Source organism: Saccopteryx bilineata, chromosome 3, assembly GCF_036850765.1.
Source record: "Saccopteryx bilineata isolate mSacBil1 chromosome 3, mSacBil1_pri_phased_curated, whole genome shotgun sequence".
Lineage (NCBI taxonomy): Eukaryota > Metazoa > Chordata > Mammalia > Chiroptera > Emballonuridae > Saccopteryx > Saccopteryx bilineata.
Genome location: NC_089492.1, coordinates 100,664,521 through 100,690,130, shown reverse-complemented (window position 1 = coordinate 100,690,130; position 25,610 = coordinate 100,664,521). Strand labels below are relative to the sequence as shown.

The 25,610-nt window shown below is 41.4% G+C and overlaps 1 protein-coding gene across 4 annotated transcripts in view; it reads right to left on the bottom strand.

The window, feature by feature from the left end:
• The window catches only part of PPM1B (protein phosphatase, Mg2+/Mn2+ dependent 1B), a 70,642-nt gene extending 47,678 nt beyond the window's left edge, over window positions 1–22,964 (bottom strand). For 3 of the 4 annotated variants that reach the window (XM_066267031.1, XM_066267032.1, XM_066267029.1), the window contains exon 1: window positions 22,517–22,963. The gene's annotated coding sequence lies outside the window, so the exon portion shown is untranslated. Of the gene's footprint in view, window positions 1–22,516 lie in introns of all 4 variants that reach the window. The other variant, XM_066267028.1, reaches the window with a different exon arrangement.
• Window positions 22,965–25,610: the final 2,646 nt, after the last annotated feature.

The window sequence follows — 25,610 nt, the reverse complement described above, 5'->3', positions numbered from 1 at the left end:
GGCGCAGTGGATAGAGCATCAGCCTGGGATGCAGAGGACCCAGGCTGGACGTTGCTGGTTTGAGCGTGGGTTCGTAGACATAACCCATGGTCACTGGCTTGATCAAGAGGTCACACGCTCAGCTGGAGCCACACCAGTCACCGCACATATGAAAAAGTAATCAATGAACAACTAAGGTGCAGCAACTATGAGCTGATGCGTCTCATCTCTCTCCCTTCCTGTCTGTCTGTCCTCTCTCTCTCACTTAAAAAAAAAAAAAAAAAAAAAAAAAAAAAAAAAAAAAGAAAGAAAAAAGAAACAGCATACAATGTGATTAATTTTGTGCTGTAGATTGTAGCCTTAGATCCCTGACTAACCACCCTAAACTCTGAAACACTTCACTCTGAGGTTAATTACTGACCTTTCTGAGTCAGATGATGCATGTTTCCTCAAATATGGAAAATTCTCAGCAATTATCTTTCTTTTTAAAATTGATTTTAGAGAGAGAGGAATAAAGACAGGAACATTGATCTATTCCTGTATGTGCCCTGACTGGGGGGGGGGGGGGGGGATCAAACCAGCAACCTCTGCACATCAGGACAATACTCTACCCAACCAAGCTAATCTGGCCAGGGCTCAGCTATTATCTCTTAATATAATGTATTTCCTCAATGCACTTCAGTCTATTTACTTACTTAAAAGCAAAGACTCTAGAGCCACACTGTCTGGATTTGCATTTATCTATATTCTAAGTGACTTTAGTCAAGTTAATCTTTCTGTGCCTTGGTTGCTATAAAATATGGAGAACAATATCTACCCTTAGAGAGTTATGAAAATTTAAAAAGCAAATGCACGTGAAATGCTTACATAAAACAGTACATTTTTCAATTTTCAAATTTTAATTGAAGCCACATATTTTCCTAAGGGTTTATCAAGAAATGTTTCTAAGATATAGCCAAATACTCTTTAACTACCAGCCTGTTGCTAGATACAATGCCTAGATTAACAGCATTTACCAGTATAACATGTCACTAAAATTAATGATAGTATCAATAGTAATAAAATCCATACCGAGAATGCTTGAAATGGTACATGAAAAGCCACACAGTACTAATAGCCTCCAGAGTTATACAGAGCATACATATGTTTCACAAAAATCTGCATCAAATCCTAAACACTAGTCTAGGCCTGACTGAGAAGCAAGGGAAGAATACTCTTCCCCTTCACTAGGCTCACAGAAACAGAACATTTTGGCTTTCATTTTGCCCCCCAATCCTTAATGCCTTCAGTATTAAATCAAAAGTTCTCTCTTCTTCCAAAATCAACTCTTGATGTATCACAGTATCAGTGGCATCTACTTAAGATATTTGAAATAATAGCTAAGAAACAATTTCAAGAGGGTTGAATAATTGTTAAATTGACACTTTCAACACTTTTTATTATCACAGTTGGATTAACTAGGCATTGACCACACCCAGCTACAGAAATGAAGAGATGTTACTGATGGGAATATGCTAAGAATTTTTAAGAATCCTCCAGAAATCGAAAATTATAGCTGTAGATTAGATGATGAAACAAATCAAGTCACAGATTTTGAGAAATTAATTTGTGATAAATAAGGCTTACCAGATACGAGAATAATTTAGAAGTTCTCGTTCTAACTAACTCAAAAGTGTGTCTAGAGCCTGACCTGTGGTGGCACAGTAGATAAGGCGTCAACCTCGAGTGCTGAGGTTGCCAGTTCGAAACCTTGGGCTTGTCTAGTGAAGGCACACATGGGAAGCTAATGAGTTGATGTTTCCTGTTCCTCCCTTCTCCCTGCCTTTCTCTTACTCTCATCTCTCTAAAATCAATAAATAAAATCTAAAAAAAGGGGGAGAACTGAAAAACAAATGTAGCTAGAAATTTCAAATTTAGGACAACAATATCACTTCGATAAGAAAAAGGTAGGTCATAAAATGGAGATACCTTTGTCAACAGTGGCATTTTGCTTTAGCTGCAAATTTAATGAGAAAAACAAAAACCTATTATATCAGTTTGGTTATGTATATTATGTTAGAAAAATTAAGACTACATGCATATCTGAACTGTGACGCATTCAGGATCTATCAGACTTGTCAAACTCTGACAGTAATGCTTTATTTCCAAAAACAATGGGTATTTAAGATATGCAAGGAAAGAAAACAGTTATCTTAAATTTTATATCCAGCAAAACTGACTTTCAAGAATAAGAGTATAGCCTGACCGGGTGGTGGCGCAGTGGACAGAGCATCAGACCGGAATGCAGAAGGACCAGGTTTGAGACGCCGAGGTCGCCAGCTTGAGCGTGGGCTCATCTGGCTTGAGCAAAAAGCTCACCAGCTTGGACCCAAGGTCGCTGGCTCAAGCAAGGGGTTACACGGTCTGCTGAAGACCCGCGTCAAGGCACATATGAGAAAGCAATCAATGAACAGCTACGGTGTTGCAACGAAAAACTGATGACTGGTGCTTCTCATCTCTCTCCGTTCCCATCTGTCTGTCCCTATCTATCCCTCTCTCTATAAATTAAAATAATTAATTAATTTTTAAAAAAAGAATGAGACTATAAACTCTAAGAACATGCAAAATCTCAGGGAATACTGTTCCCATGAGTCCTTCCAGAGGAACGTGACTTGAGACAATGCCATAGGATGTTAGGATGAGGAAGAAAACAAGGAAGAGTCTCCTAAGGATAGAGAGTGAGAATGTTGAAGGAATGATTTAGGGAATGACAGAAACCTCATTCCGAATGGCCATTAGGGCCACTGGCTCAGATCCATCACAGACTGTCAAAAGCTAGAAACAACAGACTTTTTTTTTTTAAGCAAGAGAGATAGAGACGAATAGAAACAAACAGGCAAAAAGGGAGAGAGATAAGAAGCATCAATTCTTCATTGTGGCACCTCAGTTGTTCATTGATTGATTTCTCATATGTGCCTTGCCGGGGGAGGGGGGGCTACAGCAGATTGAGTATCCCCCCCCAACTCCCCACTCAAGCCAGCAACCTTTGGGCTCAAGCCAGCGACCCTGCCTTCAAGCCAGATAAGCCTGCGCACAAGCCAGCGACCTTGGTACTCAAATCCGGGTCCTCTGTGTCCCAGTCCAACGCTGTATCCACTGCACCACCGCCTGGTCAGACAGAAACAACAGACTCTTGAGCATCAAAGATCCATTCAGCATGGTTAACAAAATTTCCAGAAACCCCAAGTCATACCCTCTCTTTTAAATCACTGCTCTCCCTCTCAAGACTGCTACATTTTTTTTAAAGGTAAAGGCTTTAGCAGGAAATAGATCTGAAATCAAATGCCAGCTTGACCACTTACTGTGTGACCCTGACCTAATTATTTCTAAAAGATAGAGTAATAAAAGCACCCATATCAAAGTTGTTATAGTAAATAATTGAGATAATGCAGATTAATTGTGTAGGTCAGTGGTTGGCATAAAGTGCTTTAAAAGTATTAGCTATCATACCATTATTATAACCCACAAAGCAATTCCTTAGTCTATCATAACCAACCTACTACTTTAATAAAATCCAATATACTCAAACAGAAAAAAAAAATAATTATAGTTTATGTCCCAGGATCAACTATCCATTTAAGTTGATAGATCTGAGTTATATTGAGTGGGACACTTGAATCCATGTTAACACAATAAAATTTAAAAAAAAGAATGACCTGCACTACAAAACCATCCAGTAAGCTTTGTGGCACCGTGTTTATTCAAGCAAAATATAGCTCTACAGAAAGCCAAAAAAAAAGTTGAGAGATGAGAAAATATCTGATGTTTAAAGAATGATTGTCCTATGGATAACATCCTGAACTCTCAAGTTTTTCCAACTAACTAGGCTCAACTATATTTAAATATTCTTTAATAGCTTTTTCATTTCTGAAATCCTTTCAATGGCTCTGAAACCAGCAAACCAGAAAAAAAATGTAGATATTATCAGAACATTTTAGTTGATTTTAAATATATTTGCTTATATTTCAAATGTGGTAAAAAAAAAATCACTGCATTTATCTAAATTACTATCTCTGATTTATAACTCCGTATCAGACACATCAAAGAGTACCACCAGTGTTAGCTTTACTGCGAGAAAAGGCCAATTCACTGTGAAAACCTCAGATTAGAGAGAATCCAATCCAGAAAGTTCCACGTGTTGAAGATCCTTGACTGTTGTTTTACATATAATAAAATGCACACATTTTATTTGTACAGTTTGATCAGTTCTGACAATATATACAATTGTGTGATCACCATAATAAAAAATACAGAACATTCTTTATTCTGTCACTAGGAAAATTCCCTCATGCCCCTTTGAATTCCATCTCACCATCACCTCCAGACTTAGGCAACCATTGATGTGCTGTCAATAGAAGAGTTTTGCCTTTTCTAGAATTTCCTGTAAATGGAGTCATAGAGTATGTACTCCTTCCTTTGTGTCTGGCTTCTTTCACTTAGCATGTTTCTGAGATCCAACCATGTTATGTGTATTAATCACTTTGTTCCTTTTTATTACTTCCATGGCTTTTAAAAACTTCAATTCCCCATGGATTTTGAAAAAGGATGAGGTAAAACCTAAACAAAATATGATAGGCCTGTGTAAACAACATGTCACCAGCTACTGGCTCATGTCCATTAAAACTTAATATTCTGCCCTGGCAGGTTGGCTCAGTGGTAGAGCATCAGCCCAGCATGTGACTGTCCCAAGTTCAATTCCTGGCCAGGGCTCACAGGAGAAGTGCTTCTCTAACCCTCTCCCCTCTCGCTTCTCTCTCTCTTCTCCTCTCCTCCTGCAGCAATGGCTCAGTTGGAGAGAGTTGGCCCCGGGCGCTGAGGATGGCTCCATGGCTTCCACCTCAGGTGCTAAAACATGGCTCTGGCTGCAATGGAGCAAGGTCCCCAGACGGGCAGAGCATCACCCCCTAGTGGATTTGCCGGATGGATCCCAGTCAGAGTACATGTAGGATGCCTCCCCTCTTCTCACTAAGTAGGAGGAAAAAAAAGTTAAAAGAAACAAAACAAAACCATACTTAACATTCTAAGGTAAAAGAATATCCTAGACCCAACAATGAATTTTTCAGATAATGTTGCTGAAATCAGAAGGCATTCATGTCTTGTCTGTACCAGATTACCTGGATGATGAAAATCAAAGGGCTAAAGAGACCCTGGACTTTAGTCATAATTCTATGCTTAAATTTTTGTTTTTATTTTATTTATTGATTTTATGATTTTATTTTATTGATTTTAGAGACAGAAAATTTTATTGATTTTAGAAGAGAAAAGGGGGTAAGGAGTAGAGAAGCATCAACTGGCAGCAGCTGCTTCTTGTATGTGCCCTGAGGAGGCAAGCCCGGGATTTCAAACCCGCAACCTCAGCATTACAGGTCAATGTCCAATCCACTTTGCAACCACAGACCAGGTGTTATGCTTGATTGTTTTACCGTAGACTGATTTCAAACATATTGACAGAAAACACCTTTTTAAGTTCAACGAAGAACCTCAGAAATAAAAAAACTGCTATTTCTAATCCCAATAGTTTTCCAATTAGCTATAATAAAATAAGTTCTTTCCTCTCCATCCTCCTAAATGATTCCAGATTACAAAAAGCAAATTGAGAAAAATATCAGACAGCAAAGGTTTTATGAGACTTTCAAAAGAATTTTATTTATAGGTCTGAGTGCCTAATCATTTTAGTGCTATGTTTATGAGCAGTTAGTAAAGTGGAACAAAACATGACTTTAATGTAGTTATAGCCCTATTATCCACAGGTGAATTACCCTGGAGCATGGCTGTAATATGACCAACATATATAGAATGTTTTTTATATATTGAATGGTTGTCATGATATAATATATAACCCTATCAATATTCAATAGTCATGATATAATATAAGGTCTATCAGAAAGTTCTGTCCGTTTCAATCACAAGTTCGACATGTAAGCACGTTTATTTGGCGCATGTGTGCCTCTCTATTTTTATCACTTAATGTATACATACTGATGTAGCAAATTAACTAAAACAAAGTTTAGAAAAGAGGCTGGTGATGTTCAACAGGAAGAACATCAGCCTGACCTGTGGTGGCGCAGTGGATAAAGCTTCGACCTGGAACGCTGAGGTCACTGGTTCAAAACCCTGGGCTTGCCTGATCAAGGCACATATGGGAGTTGATGCTTTCTGCTCCTCCCTTCTCTCTCTCTCTCCTCCCTCTCTAAAATGAATAAATAAAGTTTAAAAAAAAAAAAAAAGAACATCATACTGCATCATGATAATGCCAGGCCACATGCTGCTTTGGGGACTTGTCAAAAAATTGCAGAACTAGGCTGGGAAATTCTGTCACATTCACCATATTACCCGGGTTTAGCACCCTCCGACTATCACTTGTTTTTGTCCTTACAAAATTTTTTGAAGGGCAAAAAATTCAAAAATGAAGAAGATATCAAACAAGCACTGGTTCAATTTTTCGCATCAAAAGATAAAACATTTTTCAAAAATGGGATATACAAATTGCCCTCATGTTGGCAAGAAATCCATTAATAATAATGGCAATTATATTATTTAATAGTTTATTGATGGCAAGAAAAATTTGTATTTTGTTTTATTCCAAAAACGGACAGAACTTTCCGGTAGAATATAACCCCAAAAACATCAATATTCCTGGCAAACAACTCAAACACTCATGTCTTGCTTGGTATACATAATTAGCTCCTACTTGACAGAATTAGCTCATACATCAGACTGGTCCTAAAAAGCAGGATTCTCAAGATAAGGTACCTTGTGGTATTTCACAATGTTGATAACTCCTCCCTTACTGAAACTCCACACTTGTGTTGACTTTCAAAACTCTAGCAATTAAAACATTCACACTCACATTCTTTTTCCTTTAGCCTCCTTTATTCAAGAGGGAAGTAGGCCCTTCAAAAACAGTAATTAGTCTTCAACCAAAAACAGTATCTGCCCTCTGATCCAATCTCACTGTTTCAGCACACACTTCCAGTACTGAACACCTTTATATGCCAACCTATCTGTGTTAACTATCTATTAATCTACCTACTCATAATACCTCTTCTAGTAATTTGGGCTAGAAACATAAATCTTTTATATACAATATAAATCCAACATCTACACACCAGTCACTATTTCCATCAACTCTTCCTTTTAAGTGTCTCTCTTACCTTTCATCCTAATCTTGAGCATTATCTCGTACTGTCTGGATTATCTAATGGCCTCATTATTTGGGTTTAACTGACTTCAACTCCTGTTCCTTCAAACCAGTCTGAAGACTACTACCAGCTTGACTTCCCTAAAACATAATTTTTTCTTAATTTTTATTTTTTATTTACAGAGACAAAGAGAGAGAGTCAGAGAGAGGGATAGATAGGGACAAATAAACAGGAACGGAGAGAGATGAGAAGCATCAATCATTAGTTTTTTGTTGCAAACCAGTTCATTGACTGCTTTCTCATATGTGCCTTGACCATGGGCCTTCAGAGGACTGAGTAACCCCTTGCTCGAGCCAGCAACCTTGGGTCTAAGCTGGTGAGCTTTGCCCAAGCCAGATGAGCCCGCGCTCAAGCCGGTGACCGGGGTCTCGAACCTGGGTCCTCTACATCCCAGTCCGACGCTCTATCCACTGCGTACCGCCTGGTCAGACACCTAAAACATACTTTGTCCCAAAAAGATGTAGTGGCTTCCTAGTCCCCAAATGCCACTAGCACAAAATATCCAGTCTGGAATTTTCCTAATCTGCTTTGCGTAGACTTTACTGGCCAAATAAAACATGCTCATTTCCTGCCTCATAGTCCGTTTGTCCTATTTTTATTTGAGCTAATCTATGAAATAATAGCTCCTTCTTGATTCCATCCCCAACCCTTATCCCACCCTCTCATCACTCCTATACAATTATCCACATTCCTTTTAACACTTTTGCTTTCCTTATCCCCTCCTACCCTAACTTGTAACACTGGCACTTAGTAGATATTGAGTAAAATACACATTAAGTAAAAGATACTTAAGAAAGGATACCCTAATCAGCCATTCCAACATTCACAAAAAAATATTAAACTGGCAGAGAACCAAAAATCTACTGAACAGCCTCCATCGTCTACTGTAACATTTAAGTACAAACAGTTCTTGATTTCTAGCAATTTCACTTTTGGTGTTTCACATTTAAAGCACCCAGCCAATTACACCTACAACAGACAGGAAACACTAATGAATTATCACTTGGTTTGTCCAGATGTTCCACATAAAGCATCCCCAACTTCCCAACCCTATAGACCTTTTTGCAAACTTCTTTGGCCCTGGGTCACAATCCATTCAGTCTAGTTCTTCCTAAGGGTCCTTGGGCTTACAGTTAAGGAAAGGAGGAGAAAGAATAAGCTGAAAAAAATGGAGGAACATATGGAGGGAAAAAATAAATATACAAAGAATTGTTTATCTTAAGTATAAAGCAATCACCCTGTCCTTCCATCCCCATATTATTATTCAAGTCCTACACTTCCAAGAATTCACTTCAAATTATTTTTGGAGTTATTTTAAAACTGCTTTTAGGTTAACCTGTATAATGTAATCCCACAGGTACATCATCGAATTAACATTTTTTTTTTTACAGAGACAGAGAGTCAGAGAGAGGGATAGATAGGGACAGACAGACAGGAACGGAGAGAGATGAGAAGCATCAATCATAAGTTTTTTGTTGCGATACCTTAGTTGTTCATTGATTGCTTTCTCATATGTGCCTTGACCGTGGGGCTACAGCAGACCAAGTAACCCCCTTGCTCGATCCAGCGACCTTGGGTCCAAGTTGGTGAGCTTTGCTCAAACCAGATGAGCCCACGTCAAGCTGGCGACCTCAGGGTCCTTCCACATCCTAATCCGACGCTCTATCCACTGCGCCACCACCTGGTCAGGCTCGAATTAACTCTTAAAACTCAAACAATTAACAGAAACACCAGCATCCTAATGGCAAAATAAACCTATATGCCTGTAAGATTTTGTCAAGAAAAAAACCCAACAGAAGATAGGGCAAATGATAATAGCAAATACACAAAAAGAGAAATTCAAATGGCTAAATAACATGAGAATGTTCAGCCTTCTCATTAGTTATAGAAAAAAGCAAATTTCCCAACAGGAAAACTAATATGAAGATACAAAATTAAAGTCACAATGGAATAGTATTTCTCATTAGACTGAAGGAGAAAAAAAGATTCTCAATACCAAATGTTTGCAAGGCCCTAGAGCTGTGTTGTTTCAGTCTTACTAGTCACATATGGCTAGTAAGAAACTGAAAATGCCTAATCCAAATCTAAATTTACTGTTAAGTATAAATTACAAACACTATTTCAAAGATTTACCAACTAAGCTATCTCCCACCAGAGCTTGAGATCCATCTTTAAAAAAGAAATAAATAACTCGATGAAGTGAAAGTCTGAAGGAGAAATGGATTTGCATAGTAACAAAACATGCCATGAATAACCTGGTAATTACAAAGGAGAAAAATGTTCCTTGTACACCGAGACATCTACCCTTAACCCAGTGATCGAACTGAGTACTGCGTCAGCATTTTAATAAGAGATAAATATGGCTATAAAAATAGAGTAAATGTGCCTGGCTCATGGTGGCATAGTGGATGGAGCATCAATCTAGAGTGCTGAGGTCACTGATTCGAAACCCTGGGCTTGCCCAGTCAAGGTTCATATGGAAAGCTGTCAAAAACCAACTAAAGTGATGTAACTCCAGTAATACCTCGGTTTTCGGTTTTCATCTGTTTCAGTTTCGTCGGTTTTACCCCCAGGGAAAATTTGTCGGGGTGGGGGGTTTGCATTTTTCTGAAGCTGGAAACAGGGAGAGACAGTCAGACAGACTCCCGCATGCGCCCGATCGGGATCCACCCGGCACGCCCACCATGGGGCGATGCTCTGCCCATCCTGGGTGTCACCATTTTGCGACCAGAGCCACTCTAGCGCCTGGGGCAGAGGCCACAGAGCCATCCCCAGTGCCCCGGGTCATCTTTGCTCCAATGGAGCCTTGGCTGCGGGAGGGGAAGAGAGAGACTGAGAGGAAGGCGCAGCGGAGGGGTGGAGAAGCAAATGGGTGCTTCTCCTGTGTGCCCTGGCCAGGAATCGAACCCGGGTCCTCAGCACGCTAGGCTGACGCTCTACCGCTGAGCCAACCGGCCAAGGCCTCTTGTCTCGGTTTTTGTCAGTTGCCTTGGATTTCTTTTTTGTTTGTTTTTTCTTTTTTTCTGAAGCTGGAAACGGGGAGAGACAGTCAAACAGACTCCCGCATGCGCCCGACCGGGATCCACCCGGCACGCCCACCAGGGGGCGATGCTCTGCCCATCCTGGGCATCACCATGTTGCTACCAGAGCCACTCTAGCGCCTGAGGCAGAGGCCACAGAGCCATCCCCAGCGCCCGGGCCATCTTTGCTCCAATGGAGCCTTGGCTGCGGGAGGGGAAGAGAGAGACAGAGAGGAAAGCGCGGCGGAGGGGTGGAGAAGCAAATGGGCGCTTCTCCTGTGTGCCCTGGCCGGGAATTGAACCCGGGTCCTCCGCACGCTAGGCCGATGGTCTACCGCTGAGCCAACCGGCCAGGGTAAGCAAGGGGTTTTGACTCAAACTTTAGGGACATAGCAAAAAGGGTTTTGACTCAAACTTTAGGGCCATAGCGCAGGCCTATTGCTTACCTCTCTAAGCAGCTGGACCTTGTTGCATCTAGATGGCCAAACTGTCTTAGAGCCATAGCAGCCACTGCCATACTAGTAAGAGGAGCAGATTTGGCTCTACCGCTGAGCCAAATGGCCAGGGCGGTTGCCTTGGATTTCATCGGCAGGCATGTCCACATGATATCACTGCTAATTTTGCTAAAACAAAGGGCAACCCACGTGTTCTGCTCAGTGTGGGGTTTTTTCTCATATGAGCATCACCCTGCGCATCTAGTCAAACAATTCCACTGCGTCCCGTGTTTTTGTGTTTTTATTGATTGCAAATGCTTATACTACAATTACATGTACAGCATATACAGTATTTGGTGTAATGCTTATTTTGCATGTTTCCATTTACCAAGAAGAGTCTTCAGAAAGGTAAATGCATGTTCATTTATTCTTTACATTAGTCTTTTTATTCATGTTATATTAATTTCTAATTATTTTTAGTATTAAAAACTACATTTATTCTCGCCCTGGCCGGTTGGCTCAGCGGTAGAGCGTCGGCCTAGCGTGCGGAGGACCCGGGTCAATTCCCGGCCAGGGCACACAGGAGAAGCGCCCATTTGCTTCTCCACCCCTCCGCCGCGCTTTCCTCTCTGTCTCTCTCTTCCCCTCCCGCAGCCAAGGCTCCATTGGAGCAAAGATGGCCTGGGCGCTGGGGATGGCTCTGTGGCCTCTGCCTCAGGCGCTAGAGTGGCTCTGGTTGCAACATGGTGATGCCCAGGATGGGCAGAGCGTCGCCCCATGGTGGGTGTGCCGGGTGGATCCCAGTTGGGTGCATGCGGGAGTCTGTCTGACTGTCTCTCCGTTTCCAGCTTCAGAAAAATGAAAAAAAAAAAAAAAAAACTACATTTATTCTCTATAAAATGTGTTTTTGGTATGTATTTTGGAGTGTCTATAATGAATTAATTGGATTTACATTGATTCATATGGAAATAATTGCCTTGATTTTCGTTGATTTTGCTGATTGGTTTCAGATGGATTATCAATGAAAACCGAGGTATCACTGTATGAGTTAATACTTTTCGTTCCCCCCTACACCACCTCTTTATAAAATCAATATATAAAATCTTTTTTTTTTTTTTTTTTGTATTATTCTGAAGCTGGAAACGGGGAGGCAGTCAGACAGACTCCAGCATATGCCCTACCGGGATCCACCCGGCACGCCCACCAGGGGGCGATGCCCTGCCCTTCCGGGGTGTCGCTCTATCGGGACCAGAGCCACTCTAGTGCCTGGGGCAGAGGCCAAGGAGCCATCCTCAGCGCCCGAGGCCATCTTTTGCTCCAATGGAGCCTCGGCTGCAGGAGGGGAAGAGAGAGACAGAGAGGAAGGAGGGGGGCGTGGTGGAGAAGCAGATGGGCGCCTCTCCTGTGTGCCCTGGCCGGGAATCGAACCCGGGACTTCCGCACGCCAGGCTGACGCTCTACCACTGAGCCAAACGGCCAGGGCCAATATATAAAATCTTTAAATATAATATATAAAATGTGAAAATAGTAATTTGAAGGCTTCTTTAGGTGCTATGAGGTCACTTAGGCCATGAATGGAATGTGTTCATTTTTACAGTGGGGCACCGAAATAAACACAAGTTGATTTGCTTTAAAATAAAAAACTTAGTTCACTGTAACAAGCAAGTTCACATGAGACTGACTCAATGACTCACAAATGAAACCAAAAAGACATGTATTAAAATAAAAACAAAGATCAAAGATCTCTCATACTTATCTTAAGTGTGCAATGTTTGTGTGAACTCAGGGGGAGACATCTTTATCAAACTAGACCATCACTAAGAAAGGCTATAAGACAGTAAGAAGAAAATTAAGTACCTGCTTTATAACTAATTGCAATAGGACATCCTCAAGAAAAATTTTACAATGCAGGGAAATAAAAGCACAACTTTTTTATAACAGCTATGGAATTATTTGTATGTGACAAATATACAGACAGACCAATTTGAGCACAAAAGACTAAAGAGTTACATTGGCTCCATCAGCTATCTTCAACAGAACTATCAAATTACCAGAGAACACAAGTAGCAGTCACAAATGAGTGACAGTATTTTCAGACACTGTTGATCATTAATCTTTCAGCAATACAGTATTCATAAAGAACAAAAACAGTCTTTTCCAAACACAAATCACAACATATATTTTAGAGGCACGTCCCAAGTTATTTAAGCCAGATTTGTTAAAAGTCTTGTTTGTCCTGCTGCCATTCGTTTCTCCCATTCTCCTATCCAGGAACACATCCACTGAAGATTAAACAGTAAATGGAAACACCTGAAGCCCCCCGCTTTCCTCATGCCTAATGTAGAGACCTCTTTCTTATCTTTGGCTTACAGTATTTTTCATCTTAGGTACAATATTTCCGCCTTCTTACTTCCTCTTTCCATAGTCCAGTTTTTGTCGTTATAGAAACTCTCCCTCCCTCTCTCATTAAAAATAGTGAAATTCTAATCCAGCTTTTAAGCAACGTAGAAAACACCACAGGCCCTGGCTGATTGGCTCAGTGGTAGAGCGTATGCCTGGAGTGTGGATGTCCCAGGTTCAATTCCTGGTCAGGGCACAAAAGAGAAATGACTACCTGCTTTTTAACCCTTTCCCCGCCCCTTCTGTCCCTTCTCCTCCCCAGCTGTGGCTCAACTGGTGTGAGCTCATCAACCCTGGATGCTGAAGATGTCTCTGTGAAGCCTCTGCCCCAGACACTAAAAATAGCTCAGTTGCTAGCATGGACCCAGATGGGGGTTGAGGGGTGGATCCCAGCCAGGGCACATGAGGGAGTCTGTCTCTATCTCCTCTCCTCTCAATTGGAAAAAGAAACAAAGGAAAACACCAGAGATCCCAAATCTTCCAATAATTTAAGCTTTCCACAAAGGAAACAGAGTTGTAATGTAAATTAAGAAAGTTTGTTATCAAATGGAAAATCTATGAGGGCAGGTTTTTCCTGTTTTGACCAAATTTGGAAAATGCCTTGCATATCAGAAGGCACTAAGTAAATGTAAGAATAATGACTGAGCTGCCTGACCTGTGGTGGCACAGTGGATAAAGTGTCAACCTGGAATGCTGAGGTTGCTGATTCAAAACCTCAGGCTTATCCAGTCAAGGCACACATAGGAAGCTAACATGAGTTGATACTTCCTGTTCCTCCCACCTTCTCTCTCCAACATGAATAAATAAAATCTAAAAAAGAAAAAAGAAGAATGACAAAAGGTGGGCTTACTTACAGACCAAATATTATTAAACTGTACTGAATTCTTTACTCTTCTGTAGGTTGGTAGCCTCTCATATCTAAATTTGGTCTCCCCTCCCACAGTCTATCATTTTAGAGTTGCTTTGAGTTATTTTCTCTTTGTAAGGGACTAAGGAGGAGAAAAGCAAAACTCTTTGCCAAGAAAGGCTAAGCACCCACGAAAGCAAAACTCTGCCAAGAAAGGTTAAGCACCCATGAGCAGTATAAACACTCCTAGATTCTCCTACTCATAGGAACATCTATTAACTGTCCCTCTCAATGTTAGAAGTATACTTACAACTGCATAAAATAAAATTCAATTAGATCTAAGAATCAGTGACATTACTCTCAAGCTTTAAAGTGCTTTGAAATCTTTCAGAACTTCTTAAATTATATACCCTTTACCAAACCTGCTTCTTCTCAGGTACAGTCTCCTCTGATCCGTGGAGGACACGCTCTAGATCCCCAGTGGATGCCTGAAGCCGCAGCTAGTACTGATTGCTATGTATGTGTTTTTTCTTATACACACATACCTATTTTAAAGTTTAACTTACAAACTAGACATTGTAAGAGATTAAAAATAATAGTAAAATAGAAAAATTATAATATACCATAATGAAAGTTATGTGAGTGTGGTCTCTATCAAAATATCTTGCCTGACCAGGCGGTGGCGCAGGGGATAGAGCGTCAGACTGGGATGCAGAGGACCCAGGTTCGAGACCCTGAGGTCGCCAGCTTGAGCACAGGCTCATCTGGTTTGAGCAAAGCTCACCAGCTTGGACCCAAGGTCGCTGGATCGAGCAAGGGGTTACTCGGTCTGCTTGCTGTCAAGGCACATATGAGAAAGAAATCAATGAACAACTAAGGTGTTGCAACGAAAAACTGATGATTGATGCTTCTCATCTCTCTCCGTTCCTGTCTGTCTGTCCCTCTCTCTGTCTCTGTAAAAAAAAAAAAAAATCTTATTTTACTGTGCTCACCTTCCACATGAAGATGTGAGATACAGTGCTTACATCATAAGATAAAGTGAGGTAGACAGACTAGACAAAAGAATGATTTACATACCAGGAAAGAGTTCTAGCTTTCACACTACTCAGAATGATGCACAATTTAAAACTCATAAATTGTTTATTTTTGGAATTTTACATTTAATACACTTTTGGGTATTTTCCATTTATTATGACTACGAGTAACTGAAACTGCAAAAAACAGAACTGTGAATATGAGGGGACTACTGTAAGTAATACTGATCAAACAAAATCTTTTTAGGGCCCACAATTTGAAAAAAATATATTACATAAAGTTATTGAACTCATGTTTTACTCATAAAATTCATACAATTCCTCATCACTGTCAAAAATTCCATTCACTAGCTTGTCCTCATCTGTGTCTGATGACGAATCACTATCTTCAATAATGAGCACAAAAACAAGTGCAAGCCGGACCTGTGGTGGCGCAGTGGATAAAGCGTTGACCTGGAATACTGAGGTTGCCGGTTCAAAACCCTGGGCTTGCCCGGTCAAGGCACATATGGGAGTTGAAGCTTCCTGCTCCTCCCCCCTTCTCTCTCTCAATCTCTCTCCTCTAAAATGAATAAATAAATAAAAATTAAAAAAAAACAAAAACAAAAACAAGTGCAAAAAAGCGGAAATGCAAATTAAAAAACCTACAACCACTGTATAAGACGTACCCAGTTTTTAGACCCCAAAATTTTCAGAAAATAGTGTCTTATACATGGGCAAATATGGTGTACCTGATAACAAGATCACTATTAAATTTTCCATGAAAAAGTTTTTCATGTTTCTATCATACAACTACACTTTCCAATATCAACCTATTTTGAAGTAGAGAACTTTCTACATAAACAAAGCCTAGCAATACTATCAACGCGTCTTATCCTCCCTACATCACTGCCAATGGTCCCCATCTTTAAGAGATGTTCCTTAATATCCAATAGAAGTCTGCTAGTGTTTGTCTCTCTCCTTTTAATATCAGACCTCATTATAGTGGATCTTCTTTTGTTCAGAAGGATCCAAAACTGTTATGTTTCTAAACTTTAATTAAGATCTCTAATTTTTAAGAAACAAATCAATTTAAAGCCAATAAATATAATCTTGATATACAACATACCCCTAAAGAAAACTTTTTATTTTTCTTATGGAAGAGACAGAGAGAGGCAGAGAGAGGGACAGACAGGAACCGAGAGAGATAAGAAACATCAATTCTTTGTTGCGGTTCCTTAGTTGTTCATTGATTGATTTCTCATATGTGCCTTGAAGGGGGGGGGGCTACAGTAGACCAAGTGACCCCTTGCTCGAACCAGCGACCTTGCGCTCAAGCTGGCGAACTTGGGGTCTTGAACCTGGGCCCTCCACATCCCAATCCAACGCTCTATCCACTGCGCCACCACCTGGTCAGGCTAAAGAAAACTTTTAATCCATTTTTTATTAGCAAATGAATATTAAACTATTCTGAAAGTCATAAAAGCTTTAAATGAATAAACTGTGCTTTAAGTATTACAAACCACATTAATTGTCTAAATATATCATACTAACAAGTTAGGCCCTGGCCAGTAGCTCAGTGGATAGAGTGTCAGCCCCTGCATATGGATGCCCTGGGTCCAATTTCCAATTAGGGCACACAGGAGAACTGCTTCTCTCCGTCTTCCCCCTCCTGCAGCCAGTGGCTCGATTTGTTCAAGTGTGGCCTGGGGCACTGAGGATAGCTCCATTGGAGTGCCATCAGCCTCAGGTGCTAAAAATAGCTCAGTAGTCGAGCATCATCCCAGGTGGGGTTGCCAGGTAGATCTCAGTCAAAGCAAATGTAGGAGTCTGACTCGCTGTCTCTACTCCTCTCACCTTAAAAAACAAAACAAAACAACTACAAGTAAGAAAACTCTGGGCCCTGGCCGGTTGGCTCAGTGGTAGAGCGTCAGCCTGGCGTGCGGGGCACCCGGGTTCGATTCCCAGCCAGGGCACATAGGAGAAGCGCCCATTTGCTTTTCCACCCCGCCCCCCTCCTTCCTCTCTGTCTCTCTCTTCCCCTTCCGCAGCCAAGGCTCCATTGGAGCAAAGATGGCCCGGGCGCTGGGGATGGCTCCTTGGCCTCTGCCCCAGGCACTAGAGTGGCTCTGGTCTCGGCAGAGCGACGCCCCGGAGGGGCAGAGCATCGCCCCCTGGTGGGCATGCCGGGTGGATCCTGGTCGGGCGCATGTGGGAGTCTGTCTGACTGCCTCCCCGTTTCCAGCTTCAGAAATTAGAAAAGAAAAAAAAAAAAAGAAAACTCTGTAATTTAGTTAATTACAAAGGGCAGCATTATAAAAGGTATGTTATGTCATACCATGACCCGGCGGTGGCGCAGTGGATAGAGCATCAGACTGGGATGCGGAAAACCCAGGTTCAAGGTTGCCAGCTTGAGCGCAGGCTCATCTGGTTTGGGCAAAGCTCACCAGCTTGGACCCAAGGTCGCTGGCTTGAGCAAGGGGTTACTCGGTCTGCTGTAGCCCCATGGTCAAGGCACATATGAGAAAGCAATCAGTGAACAACTAAGGTGCCACAACAAAAAACTAACAATTGATGCTTCTCATCTCTTTCTGTTCCTGTCTGTCTGTCCCTATCTATTCCTCTCTCTGTCAAAAAAAAACAACACACACAAAAAAACAAATAAAAACACAAAAGAATAAAAGGTATGTTATGTCAAGATATAAGATACTGTAGATGTAGGCACTAGTTATAATAAATAAAAATTTACTGGAGAACTCCTGTGTCATGGCTTACCACAATTTAGAGCAAAATATTTATCCGTTATTAACATTAAATTGGAGGGGAGAAAAAAACCCTAAAATTTAAACAATAATGTAAAAATAAAGTGTAGGTTATCATGGGGTATTTGTTTCCTATGTTGTTAGAGGATACTAAAAACTAAATCTCAAAATCTTTATATAATCTAAGAAATGAAACTGCAGTATACAGACAACACTTTTAACTTAACATTATCAAGAATTGAGTAAAGAGCCTGACCAGGCAGTAGCACAGTGGATTGAGCACTGGCCAGGTTCAAAACTCTGATCTCGCTGGCTTGAGCACTCCCCACCCCCCACCCTGTTAGGGCACATATGAGAAAGCAATCAATGAACAACTAATAAGGTGCCGCAACAAAGAACTGATGCTTCTCATCTCTCTCCCTTCCTGTCTGTCTCTATTTGTCCCTCAGTCTGTCACTTAAAAATAAAGAATTCAGTAAAGTCTTTTGTTTTTTTGAGAGAGAGAGAGAGAGAGAGAGAGAGAGCGCGCGCGCACATACTCCAGATACAGACAAGAAGGGAAAAAGATGAGAAGTATCAACTCAGAGTTGAGTCACTTCAGTTGTTCATCAATTGCTTCTCATATGTGCCTTGATGGGGGGGGGGGGAGTTCCAGCTGAGCCAGTGACCTTCGGGCTCCGGCTGGTGACCCCAGATTTTTTTTTTTTATTCATTTTAGAGAGGAGAGAGAGAAGGGGGGGGGGGAGGAGCTGGAAGCATCAACTCCCATATGTGCCTTGACCAGGCAAGCCCAGGGCTTTGAACCGGTGACCTCAGCATTCCAGATCAACGTTTTATCCACTGAGCCACCACAGGTCAGGCAAGTGACCCCAGATTTTGAACCTGGGTCCTCAGCATACCAGGTCAAAGTTCCATCCACTGTGCCACCACCAGTCAGGCTTAGTCAAGTCTTTTCATCATAACACTTGATTCAACTACCTGATCAAATCACTTAAGTAGTCTAAATGGTCATTTTCTTTGGTGAGGGTAGTAGGAATATAGATGGAATGGTGAAAAGTGTACCCATGTCAAATCTACACAAAAAAGGTAAATCACATTAGATATGTTTTATTTAAAAAAGACTCCAAAATGGCTATTAAGAAATATTAGCATACTTAATCTAAAAGACTCAAAGTTATTTTAATTCAATGTTTCTATATAAACCCATATTACCAACAAAAACAAAGATTATGAAGTCATGTAGTACCCTTTTCTTTACCTATACTTGTTAGATCTGCTGCTAGAAGCAACTCTTTAATTTTAGAAATTTGATGACAAAACTACAAAAACCATTATTTCCAAAATCTACCTTATTTTACTTTCTTTTTTTAAGTGAGAAGAGGGGAGATAGACAGACTCCTGCATGTGTCCCGACCCTCAGAATCCACCTAGCAACCCCCCTCTGGGACTGATGCTTGAATTAACAGAGTTATCCTCAGCCTCAGCGCCTTGGGTGATGCTCAAACCAGTTGAATCACTGGCTGTGAGAGAAGAGAGAGATGAGGGATAGGGTGGGAAAGAGAAGCATATGGTCACTTCTCATGTGTGCCGGGAAGTTCACATACCGGGCCCACACATTTTACTTTCAGTGTTTAGTGTGAATACAGGATAGTGAGAGGGGAAGTATCCTAGGTTATAATTCCAGAGTTATCTCATAATGCCCAATCGGTTCTCATAATCCACAATTCTGCTCATACTATATATGCATATGTGTGTACATACACACGTACTTTCTACAATAAAACTTTAAAGCTAACATAAATAGCAGCATTGTTTCATTACAAATCCTAAAATTAGTTCACTTAAGGAAAAAATAAAGAATCAAATACAATGTGAAAAATCACTGAAAACCCAGAAATAACTGTATTTCTCCAAATTCCTTTAATACTAATTATAATTTTTTATACATTTATTTTTTTACTGATTGACTTTAGAGAGGGAAGGAGGGAGGGAGGGAGGGATGAAGGGAGGGAGAGGGAGAGAGAAACATTGATTTACTGTTCCATTTACGCATTCATTGGTTGATTCTTGTATGTGCCCTGACTGGGGACAGAACTTGCAAATTTAGTGTATAGGAATAATGCTCTAACCAACTCAGTTAACTGGCCAGGGCATAATTTTACATTTTGGAACTTAAAAAAAACTCGACTGTAATTCTCATACTATCACTTGTTTCCCAACTAATTTTTGCTTAAAAACCATGAACTTGTGAAAGGTGTATTTCACAGGAAAAGTAAAATATCACGTCATATTTTAATAAGTTGATTTTATTCACCTATTATCTTATGAAGGACCACTGTAGAGTTAGAATTATACAATTTTACTATTTTCTATGCTAGGTAATGTCAGAAAATACTTCAGTTATATATAATATACAAATATTAATATAATGTGGATAATAAAATATGTAACTAACACCAATGAATGTGGGGGTAAGAATTTCACTCTCAGTATGATGTGCAATAAAAGAAATGTTTATCCAACCCATTTACAAGGGTATGCTTACAATCCTTCCACTATTGGCTCAGCCACTGTTTAATAACTTTCCAAATCACTACCCCATGGCAAATCCTTCTTACAAGAGTGCCAAGACAGTCTATCAGCATCACACTTTAATTCAAGACTCCATTAAAAATGTATATTATAGGAAAATAAACTTCTATCAAGTGCTACTCTTTCTGACCATGTCAACTTATGAATCAGGTGTTCTTAGAAGCACAGCTATTTAGACACTACAACATTCCTTCAGATGATGTAATCTTAAGGAATTTGCTAATTATGTGAATTACTAACATGAAATAGTATTTACTAATACGACTATCAGGTAAACTGAAAAGGCTTTCACCTATTCCTGGAGTCTTCTATAGAAATTAGAATACACCCAGTATTAAGAAAAGAAGTGTCGAAAGCTCTGCTGGTCACCTCTAAAGGGATAATCACAACATGAACAAATCCAAAGGTTAATGTACAAGAAACTAAGACATTTTAACTAATGAGTATGAAAGACTAAGGAAAAATACTACTCCGTGCTGATAATGCAACCACAAAGAACCACTGGAGAAACTAGTAAGACTTTATGAGAACAAAAATAAATGAAAAGGAGAAAACACAAACAAGCATCAAAAAAGGGACAAAGAAGACACTAAGAGAAGGTAAGAAGCTCAGTAAAATCAGGATTATCCCTGAAAGAAAATCTGTTGACTGAAAAAATATGTATGTTCTAAATACTTTTGAAAGTACTACTGAAACCTATTCAAGAGGACTCAAAAAATATTTTTAAAAATTACCATTTTAATGGTATAACTTTATCTGTATATATAAAAAAAACCTGTACACTTAGAAAGAACCATTATAATAATTAGAATGACTTCTTTCACTATTTACTTAGAAATGCTCTATTTAAAACTAGGCCAAAAACAGGACTCTGCTATTGCACAACAGAGAAAGTAAATGAAATAATGTCTATTAACATTCAGCGTCCACAGCATGTTTCTCCATACTGACTTACACTGCCTACCCTGAACAACTTACCACTTCTACATCCATGCAGTAGCTCAAATAAAATGAGTTCCTGTGTTAATCCCACAGTAAACCTCAGTAATTCTCACATCACAGGAGTTGTAAACGTTTGTTAACAGAAAAAGAATGTTTTTCCCAAAATAGCTACATAACACTGACTACTCAAATTCCTAAATAATCCTTTTACAAGACTCCTGCCAACTTTATTTTGATACATTAAACATGTGGAGCCTATTTTAAAAGGTCTTTAACTGTGACTTCATCAAAACAGCTTCCTGGCTGTTCTTATTCTGTCTTGTTTTTAAAGTTTTCAAGTTGTTTTTAAGCCAACTTGAATACTGATGAGTCTGAGACGCTATCAAATGCTTAAGAAACATTTTTGCCAAATAAGATGGGCAAATGTTGTAGTTCTGCTAATTCTGATAATAGAGATCATGCAACTCAAAAAAATGAAATAACTATTTTCAGCATTCACTAAGCCCTTCATTTTAAATATTACTTCAGTGTTATTTTCCCACTCTACGTCTGACAATATAACTTTTAAGGATGGCTGGCTCGGTTAAATTATTTAAAAAACTGATCTACCACATAAAGCTAGCGAGTCTACTCAGTCTACTCTTACCGGACCTCTGGTAGATTTGGGGTACTGACGATAGCAACCTCATTTAAAAGGCTGGTAAAAAAGAAAGACGTCCGAAGAGGATTGCTAGGGAAGGCAGGGAAGAGAAGCCTAGAGTCTGCTGAGAAAGAGAAACGATTTAAAGCCACTAAGGGGAAGGAGGTGGTGAGACGCAGAAAGATATAAAAGAACGAGACAATTTAACAAGGAAGTGAAGTGGAGCGCAAAGTAGGGCAGAAGCTGATGAGCAAACAAATGGGAAAAGGTGGTGTTTTCAGATAGGCATGCACCAGGCAGGGATTGAGTTAAGGCCTGAGGCTGCCCCAGTGCTTTCACCAACACCAGATGCTCGCAGTCTGAAGCAGAGAACAGGGAAAGCAGTTTAGTTCCAGGCGCTGGAGCAAACTAAATTCCCTACCACAAGCCTCTCCACCCTCGGCAGGGCGCGGAGGCGGCGGCTTGGGGAAGGGGCCTACAGGAGCCAGGCCCGGCGTTCCGCTCCCCCCGGCTCCGCGGCCCAGGAAAAGAAGCGATTAGGCAGGCAGAGGCCGCGGCCGTAACTCGGGTCACCCCGAAAACTGTCCGGGGCCAAGGCGGTGCCCTCGAGCAGTTTGCTCTGCGACGGAGCGCCGAGCGGCCTTACCTGGAGCGAGGGAGGGAGGCGAGGTCTAGGGCGTCCGCTCACGCCTCCGCAGAGCCCCCTCTGCTGCACTCAGCCTAGATTTCCAACGGAGGCGCGACCTTGCCTCAGCCGCCGCTTCCCCCTCGGGGTCTCGGCCACCGCCTCCGCCACCTCCGGGGCTGTTTACACCGTCGGGCTCCGCACGCCGCCGCCGCCGCCGCTGCTGCCGCCTTCTCTCCACCCTAGCGCCGTTGCCGACTCGGCCGCCGCCACCTCCTCCGCCGCAGCCTCGTCTCTCTGGAGCATTTTCCAGCCACCAAACCTTGAGAAACAGAGACTCCAACCGCGCCAGTAGGAAACTCCCCCGCAAGTGCTAGGGGTACTAGACGGTCAGAGCGCCGGCGGCTCTTCCGCCATTGAGCAGCAGCCGCTCCGCTCCTTCTGCAACCCCCTCCCCGCACCTCGTCCTTCCCCGCCCCTCGGCGGGCCCCGCCCCCCGAGTTCCGTCCCATTGGGACGACGCGTGGCCTCTCGCTGTCTTCGGTTTGTTGAGCGAGACGTCAATCACCGCTCTACCGCCCACTCCGGCTGCCCCTGTACCTTGGTACCGAGTTTTCCCCGCCCACAATATTTCCATTGGGCATCGGTAACCACCTTCAATTGGCAAGGTCAACTATCCATCAAACACCGCCCACTGAGTGAGATCCAACCTTTCATTACCATTTACTTCATTCAACTCCGCCTTTATCATGCCTCCGGGACCTCAGGAACCAACCCACCCTATCAACCATAAGTAGAAACTGCCGTCAGTCTAGTAACACCCACCTGCGCTCCACCTCGCAAAGCCGAGCCAGAGCAATCCTCTTTTCTTATTGGTCGAAAGGGTGGCCCGAGCCCTCAGTCATTGGCTTTCTATATGTGTCCGTCAATGAGCCAATTTCCAAGTCCGTCACACCGGCTTTTTTTAAATGAACGTTCAAAAGGCGGGGAAGTATCCGAAAGCGATTGGCTAGTCTTCGAAAGTGGTCAAACCCTTTGAATCTGTGCAGATCTTAACAGTTCTATGAGGACCATGTCTCTCAATTTTTGAACTTTAAGCCTTAAGTAAAACAAGCTCCATAATAGGAGCCAAAGGGCTACTTATAACTGTGGAGGCCTAGTCCCACCCGGATTTGCAGGGAGTTGGCTGCTGATTGGCTAATAAGTCTGCTAGGCCCTCATTGGAGATTATAAACGCTTTTCTCAAGCGCAGAGTTGAGAAAGGATGGCGCAGGGGAGGACAAGGAGCGGTCTGGGGAGTGACGGTTGTTTTGCTTCGGCAAGCGGGCGGGGTGCACGTGAAAGAGGGAAACTCCGAAGGCAGGGCTCTGGGGGAGGTGTTGCGGGGAGGGGAAAAGCCCGGATGTGCTCTAACAATGAAATCATCGCGGGCCAATCAGAACAGCTGAGCTGGGATACCTGCGGACCTGATCGCAGAAAGGGAAGAGAATCAAGTGAGCGGGAAATTGGGATGTCAGGAGAGGCCAAAAAGCGACGTAAGAAAATGGGATCGGTGATCCCTTCAGAATTCTCTGATGTTAGTGGTGATCTTTTTTCCTTCTAGTCCCGCACTGCCTGACATTTAGCCCTTGCCATTTCCGTGTTTCGTTTCTCTGTCAACATTGATTTTACAAACTTGCAGCCTATTCTTTGATATTCACTCGTTCATTCTACAGTTATTTAACGTCTGATATTTGCCAGGCACTGCACATAGAGCTAGAGACACAAAAATAAGCAATCTCAAAACAAGATGATAGGCGCTATAATTGAAACGTGCAAGGGATGATGATGATGACAAAAAGATCGGCCCTCTGGATAGGTATACCGAGGAAGGCTTCACACAGACACAGGATGAGTCTAGAATGAATGATTGACTATGCAGATAAGGGAACTAGACATGATCCCTCCAGCAATCGAATTAGACTAAAAGGTACTGCCAGGTCAATCCCCTCCAACCCAAGAAAAATAATAATAAAATGTACTGAAGACATTTTAATAGTTTAGGTTTTTATGTTTGTTTTAAATGAAAAACCGCTGAAAGAGGATTTTAACCTTATTTATTTGTGTAAATTGACTTGGGCAAACAATTTAAGCTAAGATCCAAGAGAGTACCATTCAGCTTAGGGGATATGTATGTTTTGGGGAAAAGGGCAAATTTAGGAATAGGAAGGACATTTGCCCAGGCCATGGGGACAATGGCAGAAATAGAAACTTAATGATTCAGATTTTTTTAACCTACTCAAGTTTGCTTAAGAATAGTGTTTCTGCCTGGCCTGTGGTGGCGCAGTGGATAAAGTGTCGACCTGGAAATGATGAGGTCACCGGTTCGAAACCCTGGGCTTACCTGGTCAGGGCACATATGGGAGTTGATGCTTCCAGCTCCTCCCCCCTTCTCTCTCTCTCTGTCTCTCTCTCTCCCTCTCTCTGTCTTCTCTAAAAATGAATAAATAAAATAAAATAAAAAAAGAATAGTCTTTCTAACAGCATGATACCTAAACCATCAGTGTCAAGATCACCTGGGTCGACTCACACCTATAATATTAGGAATTCTGGCGACAAGTTAGAAAAGTGAATTTTTAAATAATTCTCTAGATGGTTTTGTGTACACCAATTATTGAGATCTCTGGTATAGTTTATAGAGGCACCATAAACCAAAATTCAGTGTCCGTACTACTGAGTGTCAGAAAGAAATAAAGCAGGAAAAGAAGTAGGCCCATTTAGATTTTGTTTCCCAGTCTTCTTTTTTATGACTATTGGATCATATAGTTCTCAGGAAATATTTCTTAAATGATCTATAGAAAAAAATGTCTTAAATCACATTCCTTTGCCTAACACACTTTATCTAGGGGGAAGAGAGTCTGGGACTATAGCCTCCAAAACAGGAACTGAAATATAAAAACAAGACATCTGGGGACCCTTGTTTTGAGAATCCACCCAACCTCAGAAGGGCATCAAGAGAAGCTTCTTGATCTAGGTTTCCTTCTCACTTTCCCTTGGTTGATCTCAAAACTAACACAAAATACAATCATTTAATTGGACTAATTGTAAGGTATTTTTCCCCGCCGAGAAGGAAGGA